Below are 6,120 nucleotides of genomic sequence, written 5' to 3'. Positions count from 1 at the left end.
CACACACACACACACACACACACACACACACACACACACACACACACACACACACACACACACACACACACACACACACACACACACACACACACACATACACACATGCACACATATGTACACAAACATGCAGAGATACAAGCACAAACACATGAACACACATACTGTTTTGTGTGTGTGTGTGTGTGTGTGTGTGTGTGTGTGTGTGTGTGTGTGTGTGTGTGTGTGTGTGTGTGTGTGTGTACATGTGTGTGGCTGCAATGAATAATTGTAGAGGTGGCTAAAGAACAAATATATCTTAATCAACTGAAGGAAAACACACAACACTGAAGGGAAGAAAAAACAGTGCTGTTAGAAACATCTGGTGCTGTTTTGGCTCCATATGCTCCCAGCGAGAGAGAGGATGGGGGAAGGGGGGGGGGGCAGGGTGGGGCATGGGGGGACTAATCAAGATAGAAATTACAAAATATTCTGATTGTATTATTTAGAAGATCAAGACTTTGGTTTATATTTATAGAGATATTTCTGTCCTGATTAAAAGAGAACGAATTTTTCAGTAATTTGTGCAAATAAATGTCAGTCTGGGTCCTAGCGGAAAATGAATTGAGGAAAAATGTATCAAAAGAACAGTTTATATTTAAATTGTGAACGTTGAATATCATTTTATAATCTCGGACCTAAGATACTCATTGACATGGTTAAACATATTTTGGGGGAAATTAAATAATTTAAACTTTACTGATTTGCTGGCAGGGCGTTTCATTGTTCGCAGCTGAGTGTTCCTGACCAGACCATGTGCAGTTCGTATCTTCACCAGTAGGGGGCAGCAGCATTACTGCAACATGAAGAAGGAGCGTATGCTATGTATAGACCAGCATATAGGATATCAAATTAGACAGAACAGAGTTGTTAGACTCACAGTCTTAACTTGCATTATGAATCACTATGCCCGAATCCATGCCGCAATGCTATATGGATAAGAATTATTCTGATACCAAGGGTGGCTGTTTCTGCAATCCATATCATTTGACTGAACGGACATTAAAGTAACCAAAATTGATCGCGTGGTACGCCCAGGGTCTATTAGCATACCACGTGATCTAGGCTACGTCGACATTTGACCATTTGTCATATTTAAGTTAACAATTTCTTGGTGTCATTTTAGTAATCGTTGTATGCGTATAATCCAACTTTCACAGATGTCTCAGTATGACATGATGGACGGCCGTTTTGTAGAGAGCTGCCCTGACAAGGACAATTTATCGGAAAAAGATTCAAGGGTTGCCAAGAGTCATAATAAATATATATAACACAGCTGGCCACGGGGAAGATAGGAATCTTTGAAATTCATTAGAATAAATAACTTGAGCAAAAAAGAAAATTCGAGCTAAATAAAGAAAGCAGACAGTTGACATGGTGTTCGTCAGAGATGCTTTGGATTCTTATACCTGTGTGGTAAGGTCACATCATGTTGGACTGCGTTTCTTCAGAGAAGATACGAGTGAGAGAGAGAGAGGGGTCGGGGAAAGTTAGTGGAACTCGCTTCACTCTTACTTTCTGATGACATCAGAGAGAGAGAGAGAGAGAGAGAGAGAGAGAGAGAGAGAGAGAGAGAGAGAGAGAGAGAGAGAGAGAGAATATATCTAGGGAGAGGGGGTAGAGGAAGAGGGGGGAGAGAGAGAGAGAGAGAGAGAGAGAGAGAGAGAGAGAGAGAGAGAGAGAGAGAGAGAGAGAGAGAGAGAGAGACTGTGAGTTTTTGGGGAGATTGAAGTACCAAACTGTTTGACTCGCTCTCACTACTCCCAGCGTACCAGTCTAGCGTTGCGCCACTGCAGAACCTTTTTTTAATATAACGGGAATCTTGGACTTTTAGCGCCAATCTCCCGGGTTGACTGGTAAATGATGTTTGGTTGCATCGGAAGTTTTTTTTTCACGTGTTGAAAAGTTGTCTGGCTTCTTAACTTTTTTTGAGAACACGACTTTTTGCAACTGAAAAAAGTTGAGGTTGATCATCATTACGCAGCGCTGAACGATGTACTGCCGATTTTGCAGAGTAAACTTTCCAAGTTTGCGTCACGTGTGATTCATCTATTTTTCTCTTTTTTCTTCAGTAGTAACAGTAAAACGGAGCACACGGACGAGCATTTGAACAAGCACGCTTCCCAAACTTTTTGGGTACTTGGGTCAACTTCTACAACAATTACATTCTGAGGTTCCGCTCAGTTGACAGTTGTTTAATTCATTCCTTCGCTTATCTCTGATATCGAAACGCAACATCCCATCAGGACCTACAGAAGGAGTTATTTCTTTCCGCGGATTTGAGTGACTTTCCAGCGTGTGTGTGCGTGTTTGTGGATACCATGGCTCCGTCCAGGGAGGGAGACCGGGCTGCGCTCGGCGGGCTTTGGCCACTGGTTTTGAGCTTGCTGCTGTGCGTCGTGTCGGTGAACGGATGCCCCCACAAATGCAGTTGCTCTGGCTCTCATGTGGACTGCCAAGGTCTGGGATTTAAATCCGTGCCCAAAGGAATACCCAGGAACGCGGAACGCTTGTAAGTGTTAATTTCCTATGACCATATCTTGTTTTTCTAATCCTTCGTATCGTAGAGGCAATCCTGTTTCATTTATCTTGGGGATTCATCTATAGTTTGCCATTCGAACTCATCCCGACCTATTGTACCAAAGTGCGGTGGTAGCCTTCTTGATAAAAAAGTTAGTTTAGACGCGTCTCCTCACTTGCGCTCCTCAAGCTGACCGTCTTATGTTGGCTGCGGAGTGATGGCCGTATAATAAACACCTGGCTTTATAATACCTGGAATGATGATGTCCAACTGACCAAATAGGCCTACAACACTGGCCTACAATCATGGTTGGCTGTGAAACTTGGGATTTTAGTTTGCATCTTTGTGATTGATTGGTTAAATACAACAATACATTTGGCAGAGGGGATGCGTATAGATGAGCAATTTAAAAAACAATACATCGTTTAAAAGCAGTACTAAATAGAAGTCTATAGGTTTTCATGCAGCTTTCACTAAAAGTGAGAAGCGGTTCAAAGTTTGAAATTAAGTGATTGAATTTCGTTCATTCATTTAATCACTCTCGCGGTCTTAGTTCGGACATCACACGTCTATCTCCACATTAATTCATACAGGCCCAAGTGAACACGATGAGCTCGCCATAATAGCATTACATCCCCATATTAGGACTTAGGTAACTTAAACAGCAAAATCTGAATCGGTTTTAGTTATTCGCCTGAAGTCGTCACACTGACCGAGCTTCTGTAAGTGGGAGCCGACAACTGTCTGTCATCTCTCTCCCCCCCTTCCCCCTCCGATACCTTGACACGTATTCACGCACTTAAACCGCAAAACGCAAATTTATGCACCGTGCGCAGACACGCTTTCTTCTTGACCGATACGCTCTGAGGGTATGGAAGCCATTATGCTTGATAACGGACTCGCTTAAAAACCCCGCGGGGGTTCACCAACGGACCTGGAACAACAAGCACAATCAGTTAACTAGGAATGTGTGTGTTTGTGTGTGTGTGTGCGCGCCTGCGTGTGCGTGTCTGTGTCTGTGTCTGTGTGTGCGTGTGCGTGTCTTTGTCTGTGTGTGTGTGTGTGTGTGTGTGTGTGTGTGTGTGTGTGTGTGTGTGTGTGTGTGTGTGTGTGTGTGTGTGTGCGTGTGTGAAAGAGGGGGTCGTTGGAGGGAAGCCCTAGTTTTGATGTTTGATGTTTGCTTGTGTTTCTGGCGTTTATGTTCATGGTGGGGTTTAATGAAAGGCCTGATGTCTTTGCGCGGAGGTCTACCTGCTTACTATCACTGACCATGTGCTATGATAGCTTTGTCTTAATCGTGGAAGAAGAGATTTGAACAATGTGTTGTTTAGGTGTATGCATTCCTATGTATGCTGTGTGTGTGTGTGTGTGCGTGTGTGTGTGCGTGTGTGTGTGTGTGTGAGTGCGTGTGTAAGGGGATGAGAGTCACCAACCCTGTGGGCTGCCTTGACCTCAGAGGTCGTGTTGGCTTTTACACAGTGCCCCCCCCCCCCCTCTCTGTTGGACCCCAGGACATTTACACCCTGGAAAAATAAATAATTTGAGTAGACTGATGGTTGGATAAGTAGATCACATGCCTCTCACTGGAGTCCCCTGGTAGCAGAGGGCCCTGAATACCCCCCCCCACACACACACACAGATGTACACATAGAAACACACACATATCCACACACATAAGCACCCACACACACACGCTTGCGCCACCCACACGCACGTGCACACGCCTGCATACACACTAACACATACACACACATGGACATACCTAACAAGCAGGGGGTGGTCTTGAGGGTCTGTGTTTATGTTGACTTGATTTATCCAGGTCAGTTTCCTGAGAATTCAGCTGTGTTTCGGCCCATATTCTCTCTCTCTCTCTCTTTCTTTCTCTGCCGATCTTTTCCCCTCTCTCCTCTTGTCTATCTCTCTATCTGGACCTGTGTCTCTCTTGCCCCCTCTCTTTCTGTCTCTCTCTGTCCCTTACCTTTCTGCCTTCCGTTTGTGTGCCCTCTAAGGCCCATTCCCATTTCTACCCCTTACCCCTTCAAAACAAGGGGGAGGGGTAAGGGGAAGGGGTAAGGGGTAGAAATGGGATTGGGCCTAAGCCTCTACCTCTGTCTATCCCCTCCCTTCGTTTCTACCTCACCTCTCTCACACTCCTATACCCAATTAATTCCAATCCAAAGGGTTTTTATTGGCATAGGAAATATACCTTTACATCACCAGTAAACAATATGGGTCCCTGTGCACTTCAGGTTCCTCTTGAGAAGGCCCTCTCTCGCCCTGTTTTCCTTCATTCTCTCACTGCCTCTAAAGTAGAACGACGTTAGCTCAGCCAGTGTTACGTTTCAGACATAACGGATGTTGTACAGGGAAGAAATCAGGAAAGCATAACTTCTATATAAATCATAGCACAGGACGTTTTTAAGAATGCATATTTTCTATTTCTTTCTTTTTTGCTATAAACCCACATTTAAAATAAACATATCTGATTTTTTTTAACTGATTGTAAGATCCTACATCGTACATATATGCCAAAAAACTTTGGCTCAGAACAAAATGACTTGGAGTGTCCAGGAGGAATTTAGAGAATTTAGAAACCTACGAAAGTTCCAATTGTCCCTGGTGGGAAATCTGTCCTCTGATCACCAGGAGAAGGGCAGGGACCAAGTGCTGGGGCACTGACCTCCTGGAGCTTGTCCTAACATGAGGCAGAACGCTGCTCTAATAGTCAGTGGTAACCACTGCTCCAATGCCTCCTACCGGATTGTAATGGAGGTCTGTATCAGCTTGGACAGAACTCAAATAAAGACTCCCTCAGAGTTTTATTTTCATCACCGACGGTCATTCTCACTTTGGTGGCATCATTTCATGTTCATTGAAAGATTGTTTTCTGTCATCAATGAACCAAAATGTTAAACAGCATGAGCTTCAGTTTTCAGTTGATACGGACCAGTTTGAACAGTTCGTTTGATATATGATATCATGCTGTTTACAGGATAAGGAACATTTGTTTCCAGCCAATACTTATTGCAATTCAGTTTGACCCTACATGCTTCATGTAGCATCCATCAATTGCATAGCATTAATTTAGGGTTAGCTAAAAAACACAGGGTTTTGTACAACAAGAACACATGTTTTGTTTGGAGCCGTGTGTCAAGGTTTGATGAATATGTTGGTAAACACCAGAGCTGGAGAGGTTAACCAGGATCACCTGGCCTTGAGCTGTTCACTTCCTGCTGCTGATTCAGTGCATGCACATCCCTGCCCACACACACACACACGCACGCACGCACGCACGCACGCACGCACGCACGCACGCACGCACGCACGCACGCACGCACGCACGCACGCACGCACGCACGCACGCACGCACGCACGCACGCACGCACGCACGCACGCACGCACGCACGCACGCACGCACGCACGCACGCACGCACGCACGCACGCACGCACGCACGCACGCACGCACGCACGCACGCACGCACGCACGCACGCACCACCGCACGCACGCACGCCGCACGCACGCACGCACGCACGCACGCACGCACGCACGCACGCACGCA

Source organism: Gadus chalcogrammus, chromosome 10 (assembly GCF_026213295.1).
Source record: "Gadus chalcogrammus isolate NIFS_2021 chromosome 10, NIFS_Gcha_1.0, whole genome shotgun sequence".
Classification (NCBI taxonomy): domain Eukaryota; kingdom Metazoa; phylum Chordata; class Actinopteri; order Gadiformes; family Gadidae; genus Gadus; species Gadus chalcogrammus.
Note: the sequence above shows the minus strand (reverse complement) of the source record.